This window comes from Haliaeetus leucocephalus, unplaced genomic scaffold, assembly GCF_000737465.1.
Source record: "Haliaeetus leucocephalus isolate CR32 unplaced genomic scaffold, Haliaeetus_leucocephalus-4.0 Scaffold138, whole genome shotgun sequence".
Taxonomy (NCBI): domain Eukaryota; kingdom Metazoa; phylum Chordata; class Aves; order Accipitriformes; family Accipitridae; genus Haliaeetus; species Haliaeetus leucocephalus.
The window spans coordinates 2872591-2885237 of record NW_010972574.1 but is presented as its reverse complement, the minus strand read 5'-3'; the positions used below and the strand labels follow the sequence as shown (position 1 = coordinate 2885237).

The following is a 12647-nucleotide window of genomic DNA, read 5'->3' as shown; positions in this document are numbered from 1 at the left end:
TTCTTACTTTATCCCCTCCTCAGCCATTCAGTCATGCAATGCTCACCCACATGCATGCAGACATGCATGAAAATGTACTCATACAGAATCTTATTACTCTTCAATGTCATGAAGAGTGAGAAGCTCACATTGAAGAACTTGGTCACCCACATATTAATGCTGCTCTGGGTGTCTGTTGGGTGTATTCCTACTTGAGCAATCCAGGGGAGCAGCACTGGTGCCATAGATTCCTCATAACTTATCAAATCTATGATCTCCCAGTCAGACGCTCTGCACCCCAACCTGTCTGTATTCTCAGTTGAGACCTGTGTTGTGCTGCCCTGTCCTTGAACTGCTTTCAATCTAAATCTGGATGTGGGTATTTGTGTCCAGGGATGCCCTTGACTCCTCAACTCTAATTTTGCCCCACTCTATGGATTACAAAGGTGACTGCCTTGAAAAGTAGTTGATAACAGTGTGAATGATTTCCATGTTCACATAACTGGCCCTGCCATCCCTTTTCATTCCCATTTTATTGGCTCCTTCTGTCTTTATGACATATAACTGGTCTTTTGGCAACCTGTTGTCCTTACTTTTAAATTTTCTGCTTTCCCAGCACATAAAAGAAACCACACATGCTCCTCGTAGGTCTCTGCTGGAGATTATCTCAAATTGAATCCTCTCCTCTGAACAGCTTTTAAGTTCGGGAATGTTCAAACCATTTAGATTTACAAGACCCTAGAGGGCTCGTAGGAAATCCAACACTTCAACGGGGAAAAGTTTAATTTGATAAGAAGCACTGTTAGAATTGGCATTCTGCAGCTGGGAGTCATTTACCAATTTCTAGGTTTCCTAAAAGATTTCACATTATATGCTGCATATAAAATGCCATCATGAAATACAGACGCAGAGTCACTGATGAGGACCTAGGTGCAGGAATGAACTTGAACTCTTGTCCAGCTAACCTACAGTGCTTATCCCCACTTTTTCTTATATTTGTAGCTCAATAACAAGGTATCCACATGACACAAGCCCTCTTCTAAGCTCTGCAGCTGCGCTCCAGTTCCTATCTCTGTAAATCAGTGCCACCTGGGGGTTTACACAGTGGTTTGTAGTTACAAATGGTCCTAGCACAGACATACATCTGTATTCACCAAATTTGGGGAGTGAGAGGTGCAACAGTCATAGGAATGGTTGTGCCTCTCCTGGCCCCTGTGGTTTTCTCATGTCTTGGTTTATGAATGTAACAGGAAAAGTATGTTTAGCTCACCATATTTGTGCTCCTTTGTTTAATCTTTGTGCATTACTTTGTGTTTTCATTCAGTGAAAGATAGTTTTACGGTCTCAAAAAGGTTTTCTTTTGCCTTGGTCCTGGCAGCATCAAGGTATTTGCTAGGAGATTCAAACCACAACAGATAGAAAGGACCCATTAGGTCATTTTGCCCTGTCTGTTATTTAACACCTACTATTGCACTGTTATGAAGCTCTTTCTCTGAGAGATCATTGCACCATCAGTGTAGCCTCATAATAAAATTTTTGACTCCTGAAAAGGCAATATACACAACTATATTAAAAAATGCTGTTAGATATACATTGCCAAAACCTCACAGAAATCCGTGGAACTGCACCAGTTCATATGGGCAGAAGATAGTCTTATATATAATTTCTTACCAATTGGTCCTGTTGACTCTTTACAAATTTTTCACAGTTTTCTTTCAAATGAGAAGCAAAACATAACTGATGCTGCACTGGATTTAATGGTCTCCTCAGTGCTACACATCTTTTTATTTGCAACAGACATTATTTATTAATATTAATCTCTCTCCCCATTTCTCATAGGAGTTTACTCCCAACATTTTGAGCAGCAATAGAAACTCTTGCACAGAGTGGCTGGATGCCACTTCTCTGTTACATTGAGTTGGTTTGACCTGCACACTGAGGAGTCTAAAACAAATACATAATTACTAATAAGCCTCTATTCTCTCTAGGATTTGCAATTTTTTCTTTCAGTGTTTGTGTAAGCAGTTCATGTTTGCCCTGCTGGTTCATTCTGGCCCTTTTTTACTCTTTTCCATGGAAAACTTAACTTGTTATTTATTATTTTATTTGGTTTCTTCCCTATCCCCATGCTATTTCTCAGTGCAGGTGTCTATGTTTTTTTTTCTGTGAATATCTCTCTCAGAGCATGGACAGTTTTGCAGTGAGCCTTGCAAAGTTCCTTGCATATTTTTTCCTGGAAGTCCTTAAATTAACAGATGCACACTAGTTTTTGCCTTTTCTTTACCTTTAGACTGCCATGATGAGAGAAACCACTGTGATGTCTCCAAGAAAATGTCCATCCCTTGAGCTGCAATGTGTGAAAAGGAGAGCAAAGGGTCAAGATGGGGGGGCTCCTCCCCAGGAGCAGGAGAAGTGATGCTTCAGTGGTACTTTCTGGCTGGCAGCTGGCTTTGCTGGGGAAGGAATTTGAGGGAGCTTGTTTTTTTCCCTTTGTTCATCAGGTTGTCCAGTACCCCTTTTGAGGCATATCAGGATTTGCAGGACATCTCCTTTTCATCAGGAGAGTGTACAGAACCAAAAGGCTTTCTTACTCGATTACTTTCCAGTTATTCAGTTCCAGTTTACAGGAAGTTAGGGTCTGTCTGATGACTGGGATGTGTGTGAAGAAGCTGAAGATGTATTAACATACATTCATAGCTGTATTGGTTTAGAAATTGAACCTTCGTAGAATTGTATGCGAAGCTGATAGTTTCTTGTGACCTTGCCTAGCTCTCGTCATTACTACCTTTACTTATAATTTATCCAAATGGTGACCAGCAGAGCTATAATGGACTTTTGCTTGAGGCTGAACATGTTTGGAAAAATCCAGAAAAAATGCTTAGGCTATTTTCTAGACTGATGCCACCATTTGTTCATATTAAAAAAAAAAAAATAATAAAAAAATCAATGTTTTCCTTCTTTTCTGGGAGAAAAGGAGTCTGATTTACAGAACTGCTAATATCTGAAATGGAAGTGAATGGGAGCTGTGCTTTCAGTACTTTACATATCTATAGAATACTAAGTGCTCTAAATACATGGTGCTTAGGCATCTCAGAATAGATACCTTGAATTATTAAACACCTTTATCTTGATCTTTTTGGCATTCACCATTAAAACAGATTATTACTTTCTCAGCTTACTAGGGAAGCATGAAGATAAATAAATGTTTTGGTGCTAATGCATTAATATAATATAATACACTAATGCACATATATTAAATGTTTATTTACATTATAAATAAATGTGTTACTATAATACCTCCAATACCATGAGATGGACACTACAAGAAAACTCATGAGGAAATGAATAGAAGTTTTCAGAGCAAGTTTGATTCATGTGCAGCAAATAGAGCTCAGGGCCACTCCCTGACTGCATAGTATTGGCTAGCTTCTCTTCGAATGAGTACCATCTTGTCTGTGGCTTAAGTATTTGTCACAATGTTAATAATGTTCTTCTAGTTCTGTTTCTTGTGTACAGTTTCTAGGTTTTGAATAAGTGATGTTGAAAGATAGGTGTTTCAACACTGGGTATCCTGCAGGTTAAGTTCACAAATGAAACCTTTAGATCCCCTGTACAGACCTCTGCCAGTTGTACTGAGAGTAGCTGCTGGGCCAAATGTGGGACTCACTGGAAAATTTGCCTTTTAGGAGTGCGGATGCACAGGAATAGCCTTTGTTAGCTGCTGGGAAAGCGCTGTGAAGCCAGGAAGTGGAGAACGCTCAGTGCAGAAGGAAGTTGCAGGGAATGTGGCTCTTCATCATGGAGTCCATTATGTGGACTATGATTTGTCAATGAGCTTTAAACTGTCTAATTTTGGTTGGATTTTATTGGGAATGGTAAATAGCACAACCTTAACTCAACAGCCTGTTGTAATCAGTCCTGGCTTCAAATGTGAGTGTTCCTGAGCTTTCCAAAGAAAAGGCAGGAATATTTTTTACTATGAATACAAAGAACCACATTTTTTCCCCATCTTTTTTAATTTGTCAGAAAAACGTACGCTATTATAGATGACAATTATTCAAAATTCTGTAGCAAAGCAAATGCCCGTGATGGAAAATTTTCAATTTAGCCAAACAGCTAAAGGCTAGTATTTGGCAAACTGTAAAGAAAAAATTACAAGGTCTTGCAAGCCTAAGTAATGGGCAATCTTAGTAATAGGTGGTGCTTGCCTATAACATTGAACACAGTTTGGAAATAGCATCTGTCTTGCTCCTTCTGGCTTCTCTAGTGATGTTTTTACAGAAAGTCTATTATTTTACAGCAAACTTTATGAATCACTTCTGGTTTTGCTGCAACAGAATGAAGCCAGGAATATCATACCCTGAATTCTCTGATTGCTTGGCATGTCTAACCTACCTATCAGCTTCTTACACTCTCCTTTTGATATTCCACTGGAATTTAACAAATGAAACAGAGATTAATATTAATGGAAAAGTAGAAATTACCATACATTTGTTCTCTGTTTTCATCAGGTGTCAGACACTACAGTAACAGACGCTAATTTAAGAATCTAGACAGATTTAGATAATTTTCTCGATGCTTGATGGCTATAATTAAATTAATTCTAGGAATCTGCACTGACACTTCTGCCATACTGTGCATGTGACCTCCTAGGTCCTAATTATAGAGGTTTTCATGTTTTCTCTGCCACCAAGAATTGTGTGGGGACCAAAATTATGTTAATTTTGTGGCTGCAGTGCTGGAGAAGGATATGCAGAGGGAAAGATCTGCCTGTCTCCGAAAGCCACCCGTAATCCTCTCTGTGTTGAACCACATGTAAGTGTCAATAAGCATACTTGGGAGCATGGGGGCAGCATAGCTGGCCAGGCAGGGCAGTAAATTTAAGGAGCCACCACCCTGTGTGGCACCCTGCTTTTGAAAATAGCACACTACTAAATAATGCATGCTGGTGTGCCGGCCAAGTTAGCCTCACCTTGCCCAGACCTGTTGGTACAACGTGCTTTTTTGTTTGTCTGGAAGTATTCTGGGTCTTAACAACCACAGCTGTCTCTGCCCTTGGGAGCTGAGACAGAAAAGGCTTACAGCCACACAAACAGAAAGTGACACACCAGTCTAAGTACTGTATTTGAACCAAATTTCTGATGCTTTTGCTAGTGTCCTTTCTAGCAGTAGGGAAAGTCGGATTTCCCTAGCTATGTTGAGATCCAGTGGTCACATCCTCCTGTGGTGCTTCTGCAGCATACGGATGAGATGTATTTCAGTGTGACTCTTTAATCTCCCTTGTTTAGCTCTGTGGGACCATGTGAGAGGTAGGTTCCTTGCTAAAGATGTCCTTCCTGGGAAGGGAAGTGCTCTTCATTGCTTTCTCATTTTTTGCTTACTTCTTAGCTTTTTCCTGATCTCCTGCTCTGGATTGATCATTCATGCTGATATGATGATAAGACATTATTTTGATGATGAAAGCTTTAGTATAAATACTCACCAGGACATGAACTGGTATGCAAATACTTAGACTCGGTGACATGAATGCTTAGAGAAATCTTATAGTTACTAGACCTACTTATGAAAATTCTAAACAGTTGCTTAGCTGTTTTCAGTGACTCTTTAACCCTTGGTGTTGTAACTACAAGACAATACTGCTCTCCAAGACAGACCTTTACGGCCTTCCTTCTTCCTCAAGGACAACTTTCTTTGATAGGCAAGAATCAAGGTGAGCAGCCATGGAACTTCACCATAACCTGGGTGAAAAATGATGGGATCTTCCCAAGCAACACTTGTACACAGGTGCACCTTATCTGTGTGAACAAAAGCAATTCAGGTTTTAATGTAATTGGTGTTAGTGTGGATGATAGGAACAAAGGTGACATTCCTTGAGTCTGAGATCTACTATTTATCTTGAAATCAGGTTCAGCATAAATAACGTGTGAAATGTTTCCCCTACACTGGCAATGAGCCTTGATTAATAATTAATAGTATCTCTGGATGTTGAAGGATAATTCATTCCCTGTGCTTGGTAAATCTAGCACTGAGAATGCTTGTCAGCATCTGTCAGGAGGGAGATTTATGATGAGACCTGGAACCAAAAGTGAACAAAGACTGGAAAATTCACTTCACACAGGCCACTGAACTGTCACTGTATAATAATATTCAGCACTTCTTGCGTTTTATGCATACGAGTTAATGAAACCTCAGATCCTTCCTACGTTGCTACATTTTTAGCTGTTCTCATGTTAGATGCTTTTTCTGACTAGTGAAATAATGACAGGTGAGGGTTCACATTTTCATTTAGGTACCTCGCTGCCTGCTCAAGTTCAGGTTGCAAGCTGGAGGGGTAACTCACACATGGTCGAGGAAAACTTTGGACTCACAACTCTTAGAACTGTCTTGCAGGCATGGATCTTCTGTGAGGAACAGCCTTTCCTTGCTCTTCACCCCAGCTGAGAGTTGAACTGATGACTGAATTACTGAAAGGTCTCTAATGCAATGCCCAAGCTGTGGCTCAGGGGAACAAGCGAAAATATTTTGCTAGACTTCCATGGGCTGTGGAGCAGGTGCCTTAAGAAAAGTTTTAGTTTTCCCCTGCTGATCTTAACCTTCAGAATTAGAAAGGTTAAAAGCAGAGAAATGTAAAGCTGAGCACTCATCGGCTGATTTTCTGCCCTGCATGTAGCTGAGCTTTCATACTTAACCATGTGTACATATACTGTGATGATTTTTTTTCCTCATTTTGTTTTTACTTTCTCTCAGATACCCTTAGAAGCTGCAAGACGAAGAGACTCCCCTTTCTGCAGACTCAGGCATTTTGCAGAATGCTGAAGATATGAAAAGAAAGAATTGAGCCCATGATATTGGCTCACCAAGTCCACCTCCCTGCCAGCCCAGGTTTATTCCATATTGTGCATCTCCTAATGTTATTTCCAGGCTAATTTTAATTTAGGACATTCCTGCTTTTCACTTCTCCTCATTCTAATTATAATCTCCCTATCTACCTGAAATAACCCCCATTGCAAAAAAGGGTTGGTCTTAAAAAAACAACTACAAAGAAATCAATCCCTCATCCATTACCAGGTTTTTCTTTTGTTCTGGAGCCACGCGTGTAACCCGGTTAGACCTGTTCTCTTTGAATACTGAGGACTGAGCTGGCCTTATGCAAATAATCCCAACCTCATCTTGGTTGTTGTCGTTGCAGACCCAATCAAATGAACAGGAAGTGACCTAAGGAATTTCCCTATTGGCTGCCTGAGTGTTCAGCAAAATGTTTTAAAATTAATATCACATCCATTTATCTTCACTCCTGGGAGTCTTTAGGAGACATAACCTAGTACCTGTGTTTACCCAACCTACTGTTCTGTAGACAGTTTTCTCATTGCGTCAGTTAAGGATTTCTACTCCAGAATCTGCAGCTAAATGAGGTAAGGTGTTTGGGGTAATTTTTTTTAATTTTTTTTTTTTTTTAAATATACTTCCTTCAAATTAACATCAGTGAAAATAAAAAAAAAAAGAGAAGTGTCTACTGGACTCATGGCCACCTTACCGAGCCCTTCCCTTCCCACTTTGGAACAGCAGCTAAGCTCACCTTATGAAAAGGCTTTTTAATGTTACAATAAAGACTTCTGTTTTCCTATTTTGAACTTGTATCTTACTTCTGCTTAAATATTTCTGTTGTGTTTATGTTTATTTGGGGCCAGATCTGCTGCCTTTTCTTACCCAGAATGTCATTGACTTTGAATTGAGCTAGTGGCTTCATCAGGATTACTTAAAGTTTCCTGAGGATCCTTTTTGTTATGATGTATCTAATAATATTCTGGGTCCTAAATCTGCTGCTTTTGTCCACAGAGTGGTCATCTGTTCAGTAAGGCAAGGGGCGAGAAAGTGGACCTTCTCAATACCGTTGAGAGTCCTGGTGTCGCAGAACTGGGAGACACTTTACAATTGACAGTGTTTCTGTTGCTTTTAGTGATGAAGACGTTGATGGTGATCGTGCTGATAACAAAAAATCCTAAAGTTTATTTATAATTTGGCTCGGTTTTACCCTCAAGGCAATTTCTTGGCAATTTCTTGGCAATTCCTGTGGTGAGGGGTGTTCTGCTGATCTTAGTCCCTTTTAAGCTAAAGCACCACACAGAACCCAGCTCAAGCACTGGGCAGGTAAATACAGTGTGAGTAGAGGCCTGCAGTGTCTTTGCTTGTTTAATTTGTTTCTTTTCCAGTGGTAATTTTATTTGAATAGAACCAGAATTGGCCCCTTAAGGTACAGACACAGCTGTTTAAGTGAAGTTAGAAGTGAATGTAAAGAAAAAGTTGCTCAAAATCTATGTTGATTTTATAAAATATGTATAATGGCCTTAGTGATAAATGTTTGCATTTCACTATATGAGACATTTTAGGCACATACTCTTGTGTATATGGTTATAAAGATATTGAATTTTATCAGTAATGTGCTTCTGGATTACTTAATCTAAAAATACCATACGTCACCTTTGCTTCTAAAGTACATCCATCTACCCTTTTTTTCCTGTTCTTTAGACAATGAAACCAGTTCATAATGACAGAAATGAACCTTGAGGTAAAAGTTTCATTTAGTGATTTTATTTGTACTTGTATTACATAGGACTGTGTTACATATACCTCTCTTGCACCAGTATTTCCTGTAATTTGTGAAAACTTTAGCGGAATAAAAAAATGCACTTCTTTAAGTTTTGTTTTGATAGCAAATTTGCGGGTAGCAATTTAAGCCAGTTTTCTGACATCTATTTTGCACTGTAGAAAATACCAGAGCTGGAAAATAGAGCAGTTTTATATTTAATGCAAATGCAGAAACCAAAGAAAACAGTTGCAATTAAAACTAGAAAAACAACATGATTAATGTGTTTCACCAACAAATATCACAATTAATGACAGTTTAATTCCTGGCCCTTACAGTTTTCAAAACTAGAAGTGACTGTTACGATAACAACATTAGACTTCCCAGAATTTTTCAGAGTTTAATTAGCTGACTTGAAGCAGAGCTTATCTTCTAGAAAACTTCCAATTTAAAAAAAAAAAAAGTCCAGAAGTCCAATGACGGGAAATTCACCAGAACTTTTAACTTTTTTAAGTGCCCCAGCAATTAAATACCATTCCTCTAAAAATATTTTATCTCATTTTCAGTCTGACATGGTCAGCTTCAAAATTCAGCCACCTGATTTTGTTGTCTTTCGATGGTTAGTGTGAAATTCTCCTGAGTGGCAAATTTCTGTTCCTTGTGTAGGTAGCCGGGGACAAGTCCTTCCTTAGCCTAGTCTTTGATAACTGCGGTAGTCCAAGCTCCACAGGCTATTCCCTCTCATGTTAAAACACACCACAGCAAAAACCTCTAGCACCTCAGCCTGTTCCACTGTAAGCTTTTCCATCCTTTAATCACTTCAATGGTCCCCACTAATTTTTCAACGTCTGCTGTGAAATTGGGATTTTAGGACCAGACACAGGCTGCAGGAACAGCAGTGCCAAGCACAAAGGTAATATGAGTCAATATACTGGGAGTTCAGGGTCAGTGGTTTATAAAGTGTGCCAAAGGCTTTCTTAGAGTCATCATCCTCCAGACCCCCTTCTCGCCTTTGAGCATTGGTCCTACATGCAGAGATGGTGTTACAATTAGTAGAGTTGATGTTGTTTGCTTGCATTTTTTTTTTCTTTTTTTTTTTCTAGTCCTAATGTCATTTGTAAAGCTTCTAAGAGTGGTAAAAAAGTATATTTTTCCCAAGACATAGTAGTAAAGGATCTCATATCAGACCAGAATAATGCTTTGTTTGCCCCAGCACAAATTAGGTAGCCCTTCACAGCAATTTATAGGATGACAACAATACGTATTACCCTAGTCATGGTGAGATCAGGTAATAGGACGTGGTCTGTTTAATATGGGATATTATTACCCTCTTGTCACCTGAGAGAACACGCTGTGGTATTGCCATAGTAATTTCATATTACTTCAGATATTCTCGGCGTGTCGTGAGTTTTCAGCAGTGGTGGAAACAAACAATAGGACAGTTGGACAAAGACAGAATTAAGTCGTTTGGCTCCCACTGAACTGCCTTAATTTTTTTTCATTCCCAATGAATTTTATTGTTAACATCAGTACTTGTTCTGTCTGGGAGGTGCAAGGTAACAAATTGCAATGGAGAGAGATCAAATTTAAAAGAAAAACCATCCAGAGACACAGATGAAGAGAGAATAGAGAGGAAAAAGGAGGATTTCTGTAGGCACGTCTGTGTCCAGCTAGGACTGACGTGTTAGCCTGTTGCCTGTCCCACAGCAATTCACACAAAAAAACCCTGCAAGGATGAAATTCTATACCTGCTGAAGAAGCGAATATTTATGTACAATTCTCACAGAAGAGGATTAATGATTTTATTGCCTCAGTGAACTTAGAGAACTGCCCATGAGCCATGACATCTTTCCAGAACCGGCGCTTACCTTCCCTCCCTTGTTCACCCCTTACACACTCTTTATAAACATGTCTAACTTATGAACCAAACCGTTCAGTCTTCTCCCAGGCAAACTTTCCACTGACTGCAGTGTAACCTGGATCTATTCTGTGGAGTCTACAGTTATGTGCTTTCTATTGCTGTTTACTTGCCTAGATTCAATTCCCACACAAGTGTCCAAGCTCTTTCTGCAATATAATGAATATCATCTTTGTGAACTTGAACAATGACCTACTGTATGGACAGACAGGTGGGAAAGTGGGTGCTACAGGACAGACCTGTCTGGCTTAAAAATTGGTCAGTGTGCTGAGACCAAGCTACGGATAGAGACCAATGACCCCTTCTTATTCTAATAGTAATGTGACCACCCTTTATAGGATTTTCTGTGGTCTTGCAGTGCTCTCTTTCTCATCAGCCTTCCTACAGTTGTAAAGTAGGTATTCTTGTTGAGGACTAGGTGTTCCTGTGGCAAGCAGCACATAAAAAGAAAAGGGTCACAAACTTAATTGTCACTTGTCATTGCTAATGACACACAGTATTAGGATGTGGTAGAACCAAATATAAAGGCTTTGCTGTACATGAGGAAATGAACAGAAATGCTAAGGATTTTTGTAGCTTACATAGTTCGTGATGTTTTGTGAAGTCTCTGCCCAGCCTCACAGCTTAGTTACTATTGAACTTTCAAGCATAAACTCATGGAGTTTTCTTCCTAATAATAAGTGCCTTGTGGGCACCAGTGAAGTCCAACACCATCTTTAGCAAAGCGTGCTGGCTTCAGCCGCTCACCAGCCTCAAGGGCGCTTCAAGATCTCTAACCACAAATGTCTGCTTCTCTTTCTCCCTGTCCCTGCCTTCAGCACACTCTGCAGCTTACATGTATTTTGGCCCCTGATTAACCAAGGATTTGTTTCAGTAAGTTTTAAAAAAAAGGGTGCATTGCAAATTTGGTAAGGGTGAAATTCATAAGTAACACTGATGATAGAAAGGGTAAGCAAAGAAGGGTTTGTTCACACAGCTGGTATATGGAAAAGTAAGATTAATTTGGTTTCTGTGGAAGTCATCAGGAGTCTGTCTTAGTATGAGAGCTGCTTTGAGCTCTACTGGGCATGCAGCTTGCACCAAATCCCTCACTGAATGCCTAAAATACTTGGGACATTTGTTGTTTGTTGGTCTATGGATGGGTGAGAATGAGTAAACATGGAGTCATGTAGCCAGTGGAGCAATCAACTGGTATTTGGCATTTTGCATGTCTCCCTCTGAGGAAGAGCCCTCAAAGGCTCCCTTTCCAAAAGCTGACGTTGCACGTGGTAATCGTTACTTCTTATTCCTCTGCTGATCTCGTGAAATGTGTTCCACAGGAAGGAGTATGAGAACTGGTAGAGAAAACAGCTAGCTGGGGCTGGATGATCACTGGTTATAAACCAATAAGATAGGGCAATACAAGAGAATTACTTTGCAGTGGAGAAAAGAAAGTAATTGTGCTTAAAGGATCTGCAAACACGTAGAATAAAAGAAAAGTTCCTGCCTATTATGGAGAAAGGATACAGACATAAACACTTGAGGTATTTCCTCAGCTCACAATAAGATGTAGCCAGAATAGTCTCCTGAGCCCCTACAAGTCTGTGAGGATTACGCAACTATGTGCAAATTGTCCAAATTACTAGTGCCATCACCAGAAGAATTGTTTTAGTTTTTTAAAACCGCTCTGGGTTTTCTTTCATCTAGCAGTGAGCAGGTAACTAATTTATATAGCTATATAATTAACGAACCCATGTAAAACTGCTCAAGATGCTATGGTCAGGAATCAGACTAAGTCCATTATATAATGATTACCCCCAAACTTTCTTAATGATTTTTACTGAAACATATAATTATTATTACACAACAGTTTAGAATCTTGCATCTTGATGATACACTTTCAAAGTATGCTTGGTTAAGCAATTGTCTCATAGATTGGCATGGCTATGGAGGGGCTTTATCAGGGAGTCAAATTCTGACACATTCAAGGGCGCTGTTCTCATATCTTTTGCAGTGGGATCTAACACACTACTCACATAAAGCAGACTTTACTTGTGATATTGCCAGGCAGCTGCCCTGACAGAGGAAGATGAAAAAGTTTTAGAAGAATGAATTAACAGGTGATTAGATTAGTGAGGTATCCTTACAGACTTACCAAAAGCGAGATGTAGAAAATGAAATAGATAT

General features: G+C 39.5%; 1 protein-coding gene across 1 annotated transcript in view; it reads left to right on the top strand.

Moving 5' to 3' along the window:
* Positions 1-7308: 7308 nt before the first annotated feature.
* EHF (ets homologous factor) overlaps positions 7309-12647 on the top strand; it is a 31854-nt gene continuing 26515 nt past the window's right edge. Inside the window, exon 1 of the mRNA XM_010586025.1 lies at positions 7309-7391. The gene's annotated coding sequence lies outside the window, so the exon portion shown is untranslated. The remainder of the gene's footprint in view (positions 7392-12647) is intronic.